This window comes from Prenolepis imparis, unplaced genomic scaffold, assembly GCF_030444845.1.
Source record: "Prenolepis imparis isolate NDT839.2.m4 unplaced genomic scaffold, iyPreImpa1.0 SCAF_38, whole genome shotgun sequence".
Classification (NCBI taxonomy): Eukaryota; Metazoa; Arthropoda; class Insecta; order Hymenoptera; family Formicidae; genus Prenolepis; species Prenolepis imparis.
In genome coordinates this window covers 138804-158743 of record NW_028141196.1, presented here as the reverse complement: position 1 = coordinate 158743, position 19940 = coordinate 138804, and the positions used below count along the sequence as shown (strand labels likewise).

Here is a 19940-nt window from a genome sequence, read left to right as displayed (position 1 = left end):
TCAATAATATTGGCTCTTAATGGCTCTTAATGGAGCGCGACACAGAGTTCTTTGACTGGGTGATCGAGCAATACACCCTGTCCCGCGATGTCCCAGTTCGGTCGATCGTGGCGCGCGAGCGCACGCGAAGTGCTCCGCCAGCGAGCCTTCAGAAATTCACGATCGATGAGAATGATGATGATATCGCGGTTAATTTGGTTTCCGCACTGGTGCAGGGCAAGCGATTCGTAAGGTCGCTGCCGCTGTCGAAAAACGCGAAACTTGCGTTCGCGACACGGCTATTGATATGCGATGTGTCGCGTGCGGCTTCCCAAGAGGAACTGAACGGTAGATGATCCCGAATAGGATCGGCAACTACGAACTAAATTATAAAAACTGACATTCCTTCAGAACCATACGAGAAAGAGAGCGAACGAAGACATACGAACACGCTAGGCTCTCTCTCTCTCTCTCTCTCTCGTCCTTCCGCGATACCGCGACAAGTAAACACGCAGGAATTTCACGGCCGTTTGACATGAGAACTAAAGCTTAACGAATAACGCGACGCAAATACGTTCGATCTTGAACAATCTTAGAACTGATATTAAATTCATAATAAATAGTAATTGAATGATAATTAAACATAATTATTAGAACAAATAAATGATTATATTTTTATACTTTTACTTCTATATTCTATTTCTATATCATATGTCAATATCTCATTTAATATTTATTACTTAAAAATAAAATTGATTATCCAAGTGAATCCTGTTGATGCCATTTCGATTAAAATTGCAAAATAATATTTTAACCGTAATCTTGAAGAAAATTTGCATATAGTTAAAAACAATTTTACTTCCATTATATCGGCAAGAAAACAATTAGAAAAATCTGGAATTTCTTCATGTAATTCTCTGAATATAACATTTAGTCAGAAGTACGAGAAAGTGAGCAGCCTCACCCCCATGGAAAAATATATATGTAAAAATATATGTAGAAATATATGTAATATATTATATATATTTTGAAATATATGTATAATATAAATACATATTTGCATAATATAATTTATATATATATTTAAAAAATATATGTAAGTAAAAAAATAGTTTTATTATATTGAATTTGAATATAATCTATAACAAATAAATATTATATGCTATATATATTTTGAATAATAATTTGTATATATTATTATAATTGGATTTTTCCATATATGTGTGATATCACTTAAACTGTATAAAGAAATATATATATATATATATGTGTGTAATATATGTGTATATATATCTATCATATATATATATATATATATATCACATATAATCTTTATATAGTTATACATATATTAATATAGGATTCTTGCATATATGTATGGTATATATTAACTTTATAAATAGAATTATATTTACATTATATATACATATATATATATATATAATATATATACAAATATATATATTATATTTATATTATGTATATATTTTTGCATATATTACAAATATATATATTCTTTACTTATATTTGTTATATAACCCTAAACGGCAAACAATGATTAAATTTTGTATATGCAAACTTATATTTCATATATATTATAAATATATTTTTACATATATATATAAATATATTTTTGCATATGTATAAATATCTTTTTACATATATACATAAATATATACTATTTATATTTTTTAATAACAAAAAATTATATAATTTTGTATATGCAGACTTATATTTCATATATACTTTTGCATATATTATAAATATATTATAAGCGGCAAAAAATGATTTAATTTCTTATACATTTTATATATGTATTAATATATATTTATATATGTATAAAATATATTTTAGAATATATTTTTGAATATATATTTTTCCATGGGGGCACATTCAGATAAAATAAGAAATTAAAATAGCTACAATATTAACAAAAATAATGGCTTGCAAATTTTAATTAACATTTCTGAAAATAAACAGCCAGTTGATGTGTCACTATGAAATTACAACAATTTTGGTACTTCTAAAGTACGCATCCATTGGCTTGTTTAAGGTAGAATGCACTTTTTCACGATATAAAATGATATTAACAGACAGATGACAAAATTTAAAATTTAATAATTTAAGTTGATATTTTGTCACTCTCTCATTGATACAAATCTAACAAATAATTTATATATTTATATGTATTGTTTATATATACATACGTCTGTGGACGGTACTGCTTCTCACGTTCGGCCGCTAACATGCATGCTTGGAGCGAGGAAAACTGCACCGCGATCCGATTTTTGATTGTTGATACTACTGAACATAATTAAGAAACTAGTGTATAAGTAAAGTTTCTTCAATAACGTGTATAGAGCGATCTAATTTTGGTTGTATATAAGTATAATAAATTACAACAAAATCTTCACAGAAAAAAAAATACGCCAAGTATATAAAAAAATTCGGTATTGTATAGCTAATATGGTTTTGTAAAAATTTTTCTAAAATTGAAAATAAAATTTAAAAATATATTATTTAAAAATGCAGCTCAAAAATAAATATAAAACAAAGCTCAGCCAAGTATAAAAGTATTAACTTATTATCTGATATAAAATTTGTCAAAAGAATATTACTTTTATATTTTTCAGAATGATTATCTGCATAATTAAAACGGTTTAGACCTGCATTGAAAGAATTAAAGTGACAAAAACTCGGGCGTGCCCGGTTCGGAGCAATAAAATGATATAAGTTTTCTAATAAGATTGCTTGAAAACTAATTTATAAAATTAATTTGTAGAGTAACAAGGAAGATTTTTTGTGTTTAAAAATGTTTCATATTAAATGATGTTGTTTTTTTAAATTCTTTTTTTCTCTTATGTTTTTATATTTCAAACTTTATTTGATAGGACTGTTTTTTTAAAATAATTCTTAAATAAAACATAATTTTTAAATAAAATATATTCTTAAAATAAATATTAGAATTTTAATTAATTTGTTGATATTTTACATTTTTTTGCTGCGTTATGCTAAGATCATGTATTTTTAATTAATTTTATTCAAGTTATATATATATATATATATATATATATACTACACAATTATTATATTATTATAAAATCCTAATAAAAATAACAAGTAAGGCTCTGTGTACAATAGAGAAATAAATATTAAATATTAAAAATAGGTATTATTTTAAAATAATAAAATCAAAAAACTCTGATAAAAAAATACAAATTCAGGTATAAAAGACTAATAATGGCTAATAAACTAGTAAGAGCCCTTTATACTCGTATTTGTATTTGTATATCAAATCTTTTTCGATTTCATTTTATTATTTTAAAATAATTCCTATTCCTATTTAATATTTAATATTTATTTTTCTAATGTGCGCAGGGCCTAATCGAAGAGAAAAGTTATTCGATTAATAATTAATCAGTTTCAGCGATTAATTGATTAACCGCAACCATATTAACCGATAAATCGTTTAGTCGAATATTAAATAAGATCGCTCTATACATGTTATTGAAAAAATTTTATTTATACACTAGTTCCTTAATTATGTTCAGTAGTATCAACAATCACAGATCAGATCGCAGTGCAGTTTACTTCGCTCCAAGCACGTATGTTACAATTACAATTTTGATAAATTGATATATTTTTGATTCTGTATGTTATCAAGGAATAGAGAAAAGAAAGAAGCGACGTCAGAGCTAACATAAATAACCACTCCACATTAATTATAAATTCGTATTATTTTTTATATAATCAAAGATTGAGACAAATATTTAATTCTAATATTTTTCAGAATGACGCAGCTTAATTCGTAGAACGTAATAATTTTACTCTATGTATACATAATTTTCACTGCTTTAAACCCCTTCCACAAAGTCCGATAACTTTGGAAGAAGTAGAAGTAAAAGAACAAATTGATAATATACTGCAGAGGAAATACAAAACGAAGAAGTTCAATTAGAAGACGAAAAAACTTTTGATTTTTACATATGAAATTCCAGAAGCGGAAAGAGTTGATCTATTAACACAGATGATGATAATGTATATCTTCCGGAGAAAGTTATTTGTAGTTCTATTGATAAAGCCAAATCAGATGATTATAAAAAATAAGCACAATGTGAACGATTTTATTTTAGGCGTAAGAAGAGGCAGAAAATATATTCGTGAACATTGCTTAATGATTTATTTCGACGCACTGTTTGATTCTGTTTTGTGCACACGGCACTTCGGACATCTATTTCTTTATGTACTTCCACCGAATATTATGTTGTACATTAACAGATCAGCGCAACTGAAGAAAAATAATGCAACAGCGTGGCTCCTATATCACGACGTTGTCATCTCATTTTCCCAAAAATTGAATCATGGAAACAATATTAATATATATGGATGGATTTGGCATTCGATGCTCTTCAATTTTTTTTGAACCAAGCCAGTTGTTGTGCCACTAAAAATCGGAAAAATTGATTCCTCTAAAGTATGCACCCATTGTTTCGTCTAAGGTAGAATGCACTTTTTCACGATATAAAGCGATATTAAAATGAGGGACAAACATGTATCACAGATAATTATTAAAGAAAACGCAATAGAAATTAGTCCATATTATGAATATATTTACAAATACATTGTTTGTATGCAATAAAAACATACATGGTGTTATTTAAAATTGAACTACGTTGTGTGGAGAGTAAAAATAATATTTATTTTACAAAGTATATATACAATGGTTATGAAATCTGTCGATCTATATATGTATATAGAAAATATTTCTTTTTTTCGATACGTACATATTAATTTTAAAAAGAAAATTGTGTATTAAATGATTAATACCATATATTATATACATCTTATATAATATATTTTGTACCATATATAAAATAAATATAAAATATATAATCAACGTACTTCGTAATATAAATTTGATAATATATATTTTTTTAAATTATTCTATAAAGAAATACAAGTAAATATTATCCAATCGTTTTGTAAGCAAAAGGTAGAAAGAAAAAAATAGGAAAGAAAAAAATTATAATTATTTTTACCGTAGATCATGGAGAAATATCTATACAATTATGAAATATTCTTTTGTGCATAAATTATCAGTACAGAATATAGAGCAGGAATATCCGTTTCTTCACTTCCATCACGTAGCTTAGAATTATCTTGACTTTCTCTATATTCTTTAACTTTTATTTCCGTAAACCTACGTTCTAACTCATTCTTGAATTCCTCCCTTAGATTATGCGGCATCTTGTCCAAGAATGTAAAAGTATATTGTGAAGTAACCATGGCTACCGAAGTAAACAAAATATGATTAATTTATTAATTACAAAATAAGAAAAAGTAATATAAAAAAATGATATTAATCACATAGCCTAGAATTTTATTTCTGCACGTATGACAAGGAAAATACTTACATATAAACTTTTCTGTATTCACACAATTTTTCATCTCCCGAAGACTGCAATGATGAATTTGAAATCCGATATCTTCAAGTATTTCTATTACCTCTTCACGAGGTCGGGCCGAATAATGAAGTGCCCCAACATATTTTTTTTTGTCCTGTATAAAGATAATTGACAATCCATAGTTAAAAAATTGCAATAAAAGTAATACACACACACACATAATATTTATATATAAAAAAAAGTGATTTCATAGATAATGCCGTTTGTGCTATATATTTGATATCGATATCTTCGCAGACCGATCAGTGTAAAACAAAAAAGTGTATCCAAAGGAGGAGGGTCAATAAGGGCGTTTTTGTGCCCCCTCTGGATTTTCATAAAACAATTTTTTTTGTCTTGTATGATCATTAGGAATGTCAAAAATAATCATTAGGTGAGAAAAAAATTCGATCCATATAGCCAAAATTAATCATTAGTTTAGGTGTACCACTATGGTATCTAAGCCCTTTTTATGACTAATAAGTAAACTAATGAAATATTTTCGGTCATTATACTGCTTTGCCATAATATTTATGTCATTTTAGACTACAATATGCATTGCCTCAAGATGAAGGTGAATACAATTCATAGTGAAAAAATGTTTGATTACTCCTGACATGGGGTGTTCATAACAAATAAATGATCACTATTAGTTGTCTACAGACTGAAGCCTCTACACCGCGTCAAGGTTGTGATCATTGTAGAGGTTTTAATTTTTTTATCTTTTTATTTTATTATTTTTTATCGAGACTTTTAACTTTTTAGAACTCAGATCACTTGAATCACTTATTCTTTTTGACATGATTACAATTGAACTTCAATTATTGAAATATTGATTAAACAAAGTAATAATATAAGATCCTGGTAGAGGTTAACAATAATATGGATAAAAGACAACGAATTATGTCGTGTGTGAAGTTGCTGCATTCGACTCATGCGACAACTTCACGCATGATGTTTACCATGAGCTATATTCACCTTCATCTTAAGGCAATGCATGTTATAGTTTAAAATGACATAAAAATTATGGCAAAGCATTATAATGACCGAAAATATTTCATTAGTTTACTTATTAGTCATAAAAAGGGCTTAGATACCATAGTGGTACACCTAAACTAATAATTAATTTTGGCTTTATGGATCGAATTTTTTTCTCACCTAATGATTATTTTTGACATTCCTAATGATCATACAAGACAAAAAAAATTGTTTTATGAAAATCCAGAGGGGGCACAAAAACGCCCTTATTGACCCTCCTCCCTTGATACTATAATTAATAATGTCGAATAATACAAGTTTTTATGTAAAGAACTGAATCTATTTTATATGTCACTCATCTATAAGTGTGAACTCGAATTATTTTAAAATATTTCTAAAGATTGAAATTTCACAATTACGCAGAAGTTATGCTACAATACAATTTCACATCATAGTTCAATATAATAATATTCACCTCCATATACGATGCATATTGCACATCTTGTGCCAAACATTCCAAGGTTTCAAAGAAGGCTTTGCAGCGCGTTATATTTAATATCAGCATAGTTTTATCGGGTCGAAGGATACGATAAATATTCTCAAATGTTTGGCTGTTAAACAACAAAAATGTATGTTAATTATTGTAATTTTGAAAATATATATTTATTAGAATTATTTTTCGAAACATATATGTCAAAATATATTAGTAAAATTATATGCAAAAGTTCTTTTCTACAAAAAAAAATATTAAATTATTTTTATTCAATAATTTTCTTACCGAATGTCATGGCATCAATGCAAAGCATGAAATGAGAATATGTGATCGAATTTCGAAATATACTCCTCGGGCAATTTTTTCGTTTGAATATCCAACACTTCGAATTTGAGTCGTTCCTTGTCACCGTATGTTTTGTTTGCATATTCGATCACATTCTTCATAATATCTGTACCTTTATAATATATATTTTAACAATAATTAATATTAATTGTTATTACATTATTGTGTGTATGTTTGTGTGAACATGCGAGTGTTATAATCTTTCGTAATTTATTACTTTCTCTTACCAATCATTGTTGCTTTTGGATCAAGTGCCGGAAGAAGAATATCCTTTGTTATATCTCCGGGTCCACAACCAACATCCATACATTTTCCAGATATATTTTTTAGCTCTTTGGCGAACTCGTTGATTATAAGTGATGCATTGTATTTGAGCATATTATTAAATAAAACGTACTGCGCTGGTTGTACCATGGTTTTATGATAATGTTTAAATAACTAGAATATAAAAAAATATATAAAATATGAAATGATATATAATAAGATTGAAGGAAATGAACTAATAAGAGCCGATGCGTCGGCATTTTAATACGCAAATATTTTGTTTGTAATTATTCTTTATTTATTCAGAACGTTTATGTCTTTTCTTTGGATCATCTTCAGCTTATCGTTTAATAATACAAGTGTTCGGTATAATGAATAAAAACAACACTCACTTTTAACTTTTAATACAATAAGCTGAGGATGGTACAATAAAGTACTAAAATATTCTAAATAAATTAAGAATAATTACACACAAATTGCGTAATAAACCTTGAGAATTTTGCGTAATTAATTTATATTAATAAATTTATAATACGTTTTAATTCCGACGCACTAGCTCTTATTAGCTCATTTCCTTCAATTCTTTAATATTAATATATAGAGTTTATTTTCTCTATCATAATTAGAATATAACAAAAAATTCAATATGATATGGAGTAAAAAGATTATTTTACAATACTTTATCGGTACAGTTAGAAATAAAATTTTTTTCTAAATAATAGTATTCTCTCACTTAAAAGCAAAGATTGATTAGGATTGTTTGTTGTCATACGAGGAAGAGGATGTATTTGAGAAAGGAGGGAAAGGTAGATACATAACTTGAATTAAATAGCAGTCGAAATGTCAGTGTTATTTTTAGACGTTTGGTTAGTGATTATTCAATCAAAAAAGTGTAAGCGCGTATTATGCGAATCAAAACCTATATCGATCTTCCATATAGCGTAAGGAATCTATATTATAGCGGCTTGCCGAACTTTCGGAGCAGGGAGCGCAGCAGAACCAGCAGTTAGCGATGGACTGCCTAGCTCGTCAGACGTATGTGAACGAAGGACAGTTTACCTACCCTGAATATATAGCCCAGTGGGCATTCCGAGTTTTTCGTTTTACTTTATTTCTTTTGTAATGGCTATAGTTGTGAAGCCAGATAAAAGTGATTCTGTTAATTAAAGACTCACTGAGTGAATATCAAAGAGGAACGAAGGACATACAATTTCAATTTTAAATCCTTTATATCTCCTCCCTGTGACCCCCGTCCCTATTACCTGATACTACAAAAGGATATTAAAAATAAGTCATTTTTGGGTCCTTCGAGGAACCTAAACTATTTATTGGAAACTGTTTCTAGAATTTTTTATAGAAGCAGAAACTAACAATTATTTGTTTACCAGGTACGGGAAAAGTTATTAAAATCAAGATTTATTATCGATTATATTATTGGAACAGTCTATTATAGCCCTCAATAGCTATAATTACTTATGTTACATCCGCTTGTCAACGCTCTGGCTACGAAAAACCGCATACGCAGCGAGTCACGCGCGAAATCTTAAAATTGCAAAAATGCAAGCGAAGCGAAGGAGACTTCGAATTTCCTTCGCTTGCACCCGGGACTTTGACCAAGAGGGCTTGTTACCAGGCACCTCCTCCGATCAAAAGACTCCAAAATCCGGCTATAAAACCGAACAATAGATGCGCTCGAGCAGTCGCAAATTAAGAACCGAATTAAGTGTAACGCCGTCGCTAAGATTATAACATACGCAACCCATCGGACGTTCTAAACTATACGAACGTCACGGAACGACCGTAATCCTACACCATTCAAGGATACGACGCGAGCGCGAGTACTCTACCTGAAATAAGAGTTAAATAAAAGTGTAGACAGTTTGAATAAAAATCGAATATATTTATACGAAGATCTACAATTTCTTCATTAAATATATATCCACGGACCGGACCATCCTGACGCCCACGGATTCCCATCCCAAATTCGACGCGACCCCTGTGCCTTTCACGAGGCACACAACAAGTCATATATGAAGTGTTTTAAAGTTTTACCCTTGATGTATCTTCAAAATAAAATCAATTGTATATTTATTTATTGAAAAATAAGTAGTAGATGTAGAGAATTTAATGTTTTGATATACATAATTTACATTACACATATACAGTGTGTGCTAAAAGTTTGAAAATGGTTGAATACTTCATAAGCTAGGCATTTTAGAAAAAATCTTTCAAACAAAAGTTGTAGGGCTTAAAAATATCTATTTACTAGTCTTGTCAGTCTCATTTAAAAGCTACTGGTTGACTTTCAAATAATGTTGAAAAACGAATAATGCAGAATTATAATATACATGAATCTAGAATTATGTGGAACTCGAGATAAGTTTAAATAAATGGTCACAAGAATTAGTGGAAAGGAATCGTTACGAGTTACCTGTGTAAACTTGTCTCCGCCGCGATTGGGATGAAAATAATAAAGAACTTGTGAGAACGTGAAAGACATCTCTTAACTCATTTTTATATAATACTACTTTTATATAATAATCAATTCATTTTGCGCCGAGTTTAATATTATGATTATGCAAAAAAACTAGTAATAATTATTACGAGTTATTTGTATAAATTTGCCTACAAAGTAATTGCGACTAAAATAAACATGCACTTTTTTGTAAGAGAGATTATGGAAACGTGAAACATATACTTCTAAACTTATTTGTTTACGTATCAAGCAACGCGGTATCAAGGCGAAGCCAAGTATACAATAAAATGCTAATATGATTTACATCAGTGCTCGTAATTAGTTGCCCTTGTCGGGCCGATATCTGAAGCGACGCCTTCGACCCCCCACCACAAAAATTGTATCACGAATTCGCGGAAATTGCAATCTCAGCATATTTTTTTTGTAGGGACACTCCTGTCAGGAGTGTTGCTTGATACGTATACAAATAAGTATATGTTTCACGTTTCCGTAATCTCTCTTACAAAAAAGTGCATATTTAACCCAGTCGCAATTATTTTGTAGGCAAATTTATTCAAATAACTCGTAATAATTATTACTAGTTCTTTTGCATAATCATAATATTAAACTCGGCGCAAAATGAATTGACATGTCTTAACCCATTTTTATATGATCCTCGAGAATACGTAAACAAATAAGTTTAGAAGTACCTTCTGCTCAAAAAGTATCCGGAATTTGTAATTTAAACGGCGTGCGCTTGAGATATCTCGAAGATGTTTTTTTCTCAGATTGGTAGCACTTTTGACGGCTTGTATGTCAATTTTCAAATCAATCTGTCGATAAGTTTGTTTACTGCAGTGTTTGAGTGGATCGATAATTAATACTGTCTGCGAATTTTAAAATGTCGAATTCAGTTGAGCAATGAATTTGCATCAAATTTTGTGTTTCCAACGAATTTTCTTGTTCCAATACGCTTAAAATGCTACAAAAAGCCTACGGGGAATCGTGTATGTCAAAAACACAGGCATATGAGTGGTACAAATCGTTTAAAGAGGGCCGTACCGAAGTTCAAGATTTGCCTCGTTCTGGACGGCCATCCACGTCAACTACCGACGAAAACGTAGAAAAAGTAAAGAAATTGATGCTCGAAAATTGTCGTGTAAGTGAAAAAGAGATAGCTGCTGATCTTGCAGCGTTTGAGAGAGAATATTTGTCGCAAACAGCCAGATTTGTGGAAAGACAACTCGTGGATTTTGCATCATGATAACGCGCCATCGCACACATCGCAGCTTGTACGCAATTATTTGACCAAACACTCGGTCCATATCATCGAACAAGCACCGTATTCTCCAGATTTGGCCTCGTGTGATTTTTTTCTCTTTCCAAAACTCAAATTGCCGCTTCGTGGTAAACGTTTTGAGACGCAGTGAAAAAGAATTCGCAGAGCGAGCTGAAAGCCATCCCAAAATCGGCATATGAAAAGTGTTTTCAAGAATGGGTTAACCGCTAGTATATGTGTGTAGCTCAGAATGGAGATTATTTTGAAGGAAAGAAAATAAATATAGAAGAATAATTAACCATTTAATGTTTTATTTACAAATTCCGGATACTTTTTGAGCAGAAGGTATATGTTTCACGTTTCCATAATCTCTGTTACAAAAAAGTGCATGTTTATTTTAGTCGCAATTACTTTGTAGGCAAATTTATACAAATAACTCGTAATAATTATTACTAGTTTTTTTGCATAATCATAATATTAAACTCGGCGCAAAATGAATTGATTATTATATAAAAGTAGTATTATATAAAAATGAGGTAAGAGATGTCTTTCACGTTCTCACAAGTTCTTTATTATTTTCATCCCAATCGCGGCGGAGACAAGTTTACTCAGGTAACTCGTAAAGAATCTTTTCTACTTTTTTTCTACTTCTTTTGACCATTTATTTGAACTTATTATCTCGAGTTTCACATAATTTTAGTTTCATGTAAATTATAATTTTGCATTTTTCGTTTTTTAACATTATTTGAAAGTCAACTAGTAGCTTTTAAATGAGACTGACAAGACTAGTAAATAGATATTTTTAAGCCCTACCACTTTTGTTTGAAAGATTTTTTTCTAAAATGCATAGTTTATGAAATATTCAACCATTTTCAGACTTTCAACACACACTGTATGTGTAATGTAAATTATGTATATCTAAACATTAAATTCTCTACATCTAGTACTTATTTTTTAATAAATAAATATACAATTGATTTTATTTTGAAGATACATTAAGTATAAAACTTAAAAAACACTCATATATGACTGTTCCAATAATATAATCGATAATAAAACTTGATTTTCATAACATTTCCCGGACATGGTAAACAAATAATTCATAGCTTCAGTTTCTATAAAATTCTAAAAACAGTTTCCAATAAATAGATTAGGTTCCTCGAAGGACCCAAAAATGACTTATTTTTAATATCCTTTATTGATTGAATAATCACTAACCAAACGTCTAAAAATACCACTGACATTTCGACTGTTAATTAATTCAAGTTATGAATCTACCTTTCCCTCCTTTCTCAAATACATCCTCTTCCTCGTATGACAACAAACAATCTTAATCAATCTTTGCTTTTAAGTGAGATAAAAATATTATTTAAAAAAAATTTTATTTCTAACTAAATATACCGATTAAGTTGTTGTGTGCCTCGAACAAGGCACTGGGGTTGCGCCGAATTAAGGATGAGGATCCTCGAGTCGACCGGGACGTCGTAGGAAGATAGGAAGATTATTCTCTCTTCTTTTGATTAAATATATTTTTATTTCGGATTGAATATGATTTCGCTTTATTTCTCGTCCTTTCTTTAAATATATATTCGCGTAACATTCGATGAGCGTATATTCGTATTCCTCTCAATAATTCAGGTCTTTGTTAGTGAGTCTCGTTCTGATGTTCTGGTTTCTTATTAGCGATTTCGTTACTTCTCATTCAGATCTTAACTTGCGACTCCGTCTTGATGTTTAGGAGTTTTATTCGAGACTGCCTTCGCGGGCGGGCTCTCCGTCCTATATCCTCTTTGTTTCTTGGATTTCTTTCGGGAGAGGCCCTTGGAAACAGGTCTCTGATTGGTTAGTAATATTCACGCGTTTTTGTTCTAACTGCAAGCGAAGCAGGTTGAAGTCGTAGGTCTTCGCTTGCATCTCGCGGTTTCCGGTGCTTCGCGCGTGTCTCGCTGCGTTAGCGTTTTCACGCGACGAGCGTTTGTCGAGAGCGCTCTTTTATACGTAAAAATATCTTATAATATTCTATAAAAATATTTAGTGAATTCTTATTCCTAGTAACTACTGGTTATAGTTCGGGCTATAACATTCCTCCCCCGTAAAAAAAAGAAAAACGGAGGTACGAAGTTTTTCGCTTTCTTATCTTATTTTTGTTAAGATTATTTCTAATGCTACGTACAGTTATAATTCCCGTTTACAATGTAGTTTTATAATCGTTTCTTATTTCTAAAATCTAGTACTTTGGCTTCTTCTTAATATTGACCTTGGTATGCCAGAGTCATCGACTATCCTAACTGATGGTCGTCTTTTGTTTTTATTTCTTTGTCGTATTATTATCCAAAATACTATAATGGTTATTATAATTAATATTATTATTATTCCGCTAGATGTCATCGGATAGATAAATTGTTTCGTTGCGTAGAAGTTTTGTTCGTTGTTTTGTAAGTCGTTATCTATATCTGTTAATTTGGCTTTGAGGTTTGTTAATTCTAAACGATGTTGTGAGATATTTTCTAGCGTGTCTTCGTTATGTCTTGTTATATTTCCGTCTCCTGGAATTGTTATATTGATACTAGGTAGAAAGGTTTCTAGAACGGTTTCGTATGTTTTTTCTTCTGTTTCTATTATTGTGTCTGGTGTTGTCAGTTTACAATTTCCGTTTAGCGTAATTTCGCCGGTATTTCTTATTATTTTATTTTCGAGCTGACCGTCACATTGTATGGTTATCGTTTGTTCGGCGTCCGTCGAGTATAACCAAGTGTGCTCTTGGTGTAATGCTATCCATAACATGTGGGTCGAGACATAGTGTCTTACATTACATTTGCTCTGATAATGTTGTCGTTGCGTATACATTTGAATTTCGCATGGTGCGTCTAAATCTACGCGATGTATAGGTGAATTGCGTTTACATACATATTGTGTATTAATTTTATTACAATTTCGCAATTCGCTTTCCGTCATTGTCGCATGTGTTAATTTTTCTTTATCTATAACAATTATTTGATTATCTATTTTGATATAATTGTATACATTATTATAGGATGGTGTGGGGAATTTTATTACTTTTACAATATCATAGGTCGGTTGCGCAATTAAAGGGAAACGCAAAATAGTATATATTGTTGTCGGATCACAGTAAGTATATAACAGTAAGTATTAGTTTTCTATAAATAGCTTTAGTCTATTCGTATGCATGCGCACTGCTTTTCTTCCTTTTTTAATTGTGTAGTTTACGTTGGAATTCTTTTCGGTTATTACGTAAGGTCCTGCCCATAGTGCATCTAATTTTTTCGATCGTCCCCGTCGGAGCGTCTCGTCGTATACTAGTACTTTGTCGCCTATCTTAAATTTTGTTTCTTTCGCGGATTTATCGTAGTACCCTTTGGCTTTTATTTTGTCTTCTTTAATATTCTCTTTCGCGAGTTGATTTGACGCCCGTATTCTTTCTTTTAATTCTTGCGAGTAGTCGTCGTAACTATACGTTAGTTTGGGCGGTCTCGCTAGAGCTGTCGGTAGGTCCGCTTGATGCCCGTATACTAATTCGAAAGGTGTATGCCCCGTAACCGTGTGTGGGGTCGTGTTATACGTAAACATTGCGTAGGGAATCCACTCGTCCCAGTCTGTTTGGTCGGCATTTATATAGTGTCTTAAATATTCGGCTAACGTACGGTGTGAACGCTCTAATGCTCCGTTGCTTTCGGGGTGATAAGCTGTTGTCTGAATTTTATCGATTTTAAGTAATTTGCACGTATTCTTAAATATTTCACTTACAAAATTTGTTCCTTGGTCGGTTAGAATTTTTTCGGGAATTCCGTATTCGAAAATTATTTTCGTGGCGAATTCTTTCGCGACCGTGTTAGCTTCTTGGTATGCGATCGGTATCGCTTTGCTAAATTTTGTTAAATTATCTTGGAAAGTTAGTAAATATTTATTTCCGTTATTAGTAATTGTTAACGGTCCGACTATATCTAACGCGCATTTTTCGAATGGTTTACTCGGCGTGTCCGTAATAATGAGGGGTGCTTTTACTCGTCGCGATAATTTATTTTTCTGGCAGGATTCGCATTTCGAGATATATTTTTCGACGTCTCTTGTTAATCCTGGCCAGTTATGTTTTAATCGAATTCTTTTTATTGTGCGTTCGATTCCCTGATGTCCTCCTGTGGGTGCATCATGATATTCGTAGAGTATTTGTTGTTTCTCCTCTTCGGTATATACTCTTGCGTTATCGGCGAGTTTTTCTTCTCTCTCTTCTTCCTCTTCTTCTACTTTGAAGATTTCTCTCTTTCTTCTCTCGCTTGTATCTCGAGTTACGTGTCGACTTAGCGCGTCGGCGTTCGCGTTTGCTCGTCCGGCCTTGTGAATTATCTCGTAATCGTATTCTTCTAATTTTAATCTCCAGCGGATGAGTCTTGATCCGGGGTCCGTGACGTTAAATAGCCAAATTAAAGGTTTATGGTCGGTTATTATTTTAAATTTTGTTCCATAGACATATGGTCGAAAATGTTTAACTGCCCATACGATTGCTAACAATTCTTTTTCGGTCGTATTATAATTTTGCTCTGCCCGAGATAACACTCGGCTGGCGTAAGCGATAGGTCGGTCATTTCCTACCGGTCCCTGTGACAGCACGGCTCCGATTGCGTAGTCGGAGGCATCGGTGGTCACGTTGAATTCTTCGATGAAGTCCGGATATTTTAACACTGGCGCGGTCATTAATTTTTCTTTTAGGGTGTCGAACGCGATTTGTTGTTCGTTTCCCCATACAAAAACTTCCGTCTTTTTTGTTAGTTTTGTTAACGGTTTCGCGATTCGCGAGAAATCTTCAATGAATTTGCGATAGTAGCCCGCTAGTCCGATAAACGATTGTATGTCTTTTATTTTTTGTGGCGTCGGAAAATTTTTTACCGTGTCTAGTTTCGACGGATCGGGTAATATGCCGTTCTCGGAAATAATATGCCCTAAGTATATTACTTCTTTACGTAAAAATTCGCACTTTTCCGGTTGCAATTTTAAATTATGTTTTCGTAATCTCTGTAGTACTTCCACGAGTCTTTTGTTATGATCCTCTAAACTGGATCCGTATATTACGATGTCGTCGAGATAAACGAGACATCTGAGCCCTTGTATCCCTGTTAGTACCGAATTCATTAATCGTTGGAAGGTCGCAGGCGCGTTTTTTAATCCAAACGGCATTCGGTTGAACTCGTAGTGTCCATAGGGGGTTGAAAAGGCGGTTTTATTTTTATCGCGCTCGGCCATCGGTATCTGGTGATATCCTGATGCTAGATCAAGCGTCGTAAAATATTTGGCGTTCCCTAACTGGTCCAATATATCGGTAATATTAGGCAGGGGAAATGAGTCGCCTATAGTTAAATCGTTAACTTTTCGGAAGTCTACTACTACCCTGAGTCTTTGTTTTCCTGACGCATCGGCTTTTTTCGGCACTACTAATAATGGAGCATTCCATTGACTCATGCTTGTTCTAATAATTTGGTCTTTTAGCATTCCTTGCACTTGCTTATTTACTTCTGTTTTATGCTTCTCGGGAAGGCGATATGGTCTTACGTTGACGGGCGAGGTGTCGGCGCGCGTGTTTATCTCGTGCTTTATCGTCGCGGTGCATGTCAGTGGTTCTTCATTTAAATGAAATATATCGCTATATTGTTCGCATATCCGTTGTACTGAGCGTTTTTCTTCGACGTTTAGATGATCCGTGCGTAATAATTGTCAGATTCGTTCGTCGCGCGTTGACGAGTTATGAGTGTCGCCCGTGTGTATCGTGTATACTTTGTGTGCGTTATCTTCACATATGTCTTCTACGGTTACGAGCGGCGTACTAATCTCTACGGTCTCGTCGGTCGTATTAATTATACTGACGGGGCACACAAAATTTTTTGGTTCTACCAGGCATCGTCCGATATATATTCCCGGTGCTGTTTCTTCGGCCTTTATCACGCCTATCTTATTACGATTCGTTGCCGCTTGTATTATCGTTTCGCTACGCGGTTTTAATTGAATTTTATTGTATGGTCGTAATTTTAATACGGCGTTTCCTATTTGAATCTCCTGTTTTTTGTAATTGCACGTGACTTGTTGCTTTTGTAGAAAATCGATTCCTATGATCCCTTCGTATTCCATTGGGAAGTCGTCCTTTACGACATAAATCGCGTGTTTGATTTTTCGGCTGCCTAAATCGATAGTCGCGTAGAATTTTCCTATTGTTCGCGCTTTATGCCCGGTTATGCCGATCAAAGTAATTTTGTCGTTGTATATCTCGGTTTCACCTTTCAGATGTTTAACTTTTATTAAAGAGACAGTAGCTCCAGAATCGTAGAGCATGTTAATCTTGCCGTTCTTTACTTCGCGTATAGGTAGAGTTATTAAATTCAGGCTCGCTGCTCCACGAGGCGTCTGTCGCACGTGAGTCACCTGATATTCTATCGCGCGTGTCTTTTTATTCTTTTCTTCTTGCCGTTCTTCCTCGTCACTGCTATACTCGGATTCGGTATCTCTTTTTCGCGATTGCGGTTTCTTACGGTTCTCAATTTTATTTATGCTTCGCGATTTTTTATTATCGGTTCCCTTATCGCGGTCCGGTGTATTTGTTTTCGGCCTTCCATTTAGAGTCCAACACTCGTCGCGATTATGTCCGCGTTTTTTGCAATAATTGCAGAATTTCTCTACGGTATTTGCGCGAGGGGGCTTGTCCGGTTTTGGGAGCGCGTATTTACTGCTGCGGCAATCGCGTCCGTAATGTCCCGATTTTCCGCATTTATAACATTGCGTGGTTTTATGTTGACCTTGTCGCGGTTGTTGCCCAGTTTTGCTTTGCGATGCATTTGTCATTCGCGATGCGTTAGATCCTATTAACTTTTCTTCTGCGGTTGCGCCCGTTATCGCTTCTTGGAGTGTTGTGTATCGTTGTGATCGCACGAGTATTTTCAATTCGTTACGTAACCCGAATTGGAAATTGAGTAATGCTTGGCTTTGTATGGTTTCTAAAATAGCACGCTTATATGTGCTCGAACGCTTTTCTCCCTCAATCATTGAGCCATATAATTTCCTGGCAAGTTTGTCGACGCGTTGTCCGAAACTCTGTGCCGGTTCGTTAAAGTTTTGCTTGAGCGAATTGAACTCGATTTGTAAATACGCTGTACTCCGCTTACTTTGATAAGAATTTTCTAGTTGGTCTTTCAATTCTTCGAACGTTTGAATGTCTCGTGTCTCGAAATCTTGCATGGCTTTTCCCCGTAATTTAGTAAATAATATTCCTTGAATTAACGCTTCCTCGTCATCAGGATGAATATTTTTAATTGCGTACGTACAGGAGTTTAAAAATTCTTGTAATCGGGTTCGCGTTGTGCCGTCGAACTCCGGTATCATTATTCGCGCCTCCTTTAGTGACATGTACCGTTGTGAGGCATTCCGCCGATTTCGGATGTCACGCTCGGTTCGTCCGTAAGCCATACGAGGCTCGTGCTCTTCGTCCGAATCTCGATCATAAGCGCGTTCACGGGATCTAATCTGCCTATTGTAGCGCCTATCCGCTCCCTGTTCGCGTGTGTGTTCGCGTAGATTCCGTCGATCTCCTGCGTCTCGATTGCGAGGGTAGTCGCGGTGATCACGTTGATTATTTCTGTCTCGCTCGGGAGTGAGTTCGCGTAGATCTTGCCGACTGTCGCATCTCTCTTCCGCATCTTGATTACGGGTGTGTTCACGGAGATGTCGATTATCGCGGTGCCTATTTGCATCCCGTTTGCGTGCGCGTTCGCGGGAGCTTTGACGACTCTCGTCTGATCTCTCTCCGCGTGACCTCCAATCTTACATTTTATTTATTTCTGTCCGCATTTCGATTTGTAAATCTCGTAGGCCTTGTAATACGTCGCGCATCATAGGATTTTCCTCGTTCGCGTTGTTTTCGACGGGTGTCCTATGTTCGGCGGGTGTCCTGTGTACGTCGACTTCTACGCGATGTACGTTTCCGCGCTCTATAGTTTCGCGTAGGCGACCAATTTCGCGGTCCACAGCACCCACGGATACGTCCGCTGCACCATTTGGTGGGGTGTGCATTACCGACATGTTATCTTCGTTAGAGTCAAAATCGCTACTATCGTACGTAGTTGACCATCCGCTTTTCTGTGACGCGTTGCTAGGGGTTTTGCTTGCGCGTATTTTAATTTCTTTTATATTTTCGTTATTACCGTCTGTTCGCGTTTTTAGTATACTTTCGTCAAAACTATCGAAGGGGAACTCGCGTTTAACAATGACGTTCGCGGGTAATTCGTCTTCGCTTTCGCTTGAATATTCGTTCTCTAATTTTCTACGAACTCGCTCGAGTCTTTCTACAGTTAAGGGTAACGCTTGAATCGCTCGTTTGGCTGAGTCGCTATGTAGCCAAGATTTGTTCGCTATCGGTTTCGGGGATGTCTTGTTCCCTTCCGACATTCACGCAGAAATATTATAAGGATCGGACTTACAGTATTACGGTTCGCATCGTTACGCTCTTTATCGCTCGGTACGGCTTGGCTGCTGCTGCTGCAACTCGATCGCTCGTGGGCTGATAACGGCTGGCGGCTCGGTGCTCGTGATTGATACGGCAGGTCGTCGCTCGGTGATGATGCGTTGTCCGTGAGATTGTCGCAGGTCGGCGTTGTCCTTGGGACGTTGGCGATCCTACTCGGTTCTCAGCTGCTTGCTTATCGCTCC

The 19940-nt window shown here is 33.9% G+C and overlaps 1 pseudogene across 1 annotated transcript; it reads right to left on the bottom strand.

The window, feature by feature from the left end:
- Positions 1-6816: 6816 nt before the first annotated feature.
- Positions 6817-10040, bottom strand: LOC145947029 (juvenile hormone acid O-methyltransferase-like; annotated as a pseudogene). The gene is made up of 4 exons (XR_014427112.1): positions 9935-10040; positions 7467-7677; positions 7180-7351; positions 6817-7012 (listed from the first exon to the last, which is right to left on the bottom strand). The product of XR_014427112.1 is annotated as a juvenile hormone acid O-methyltransferase-like (transcript).
- Between the last annotated feature and the right edge of the window lie 9900 nt (positions 10041-19940).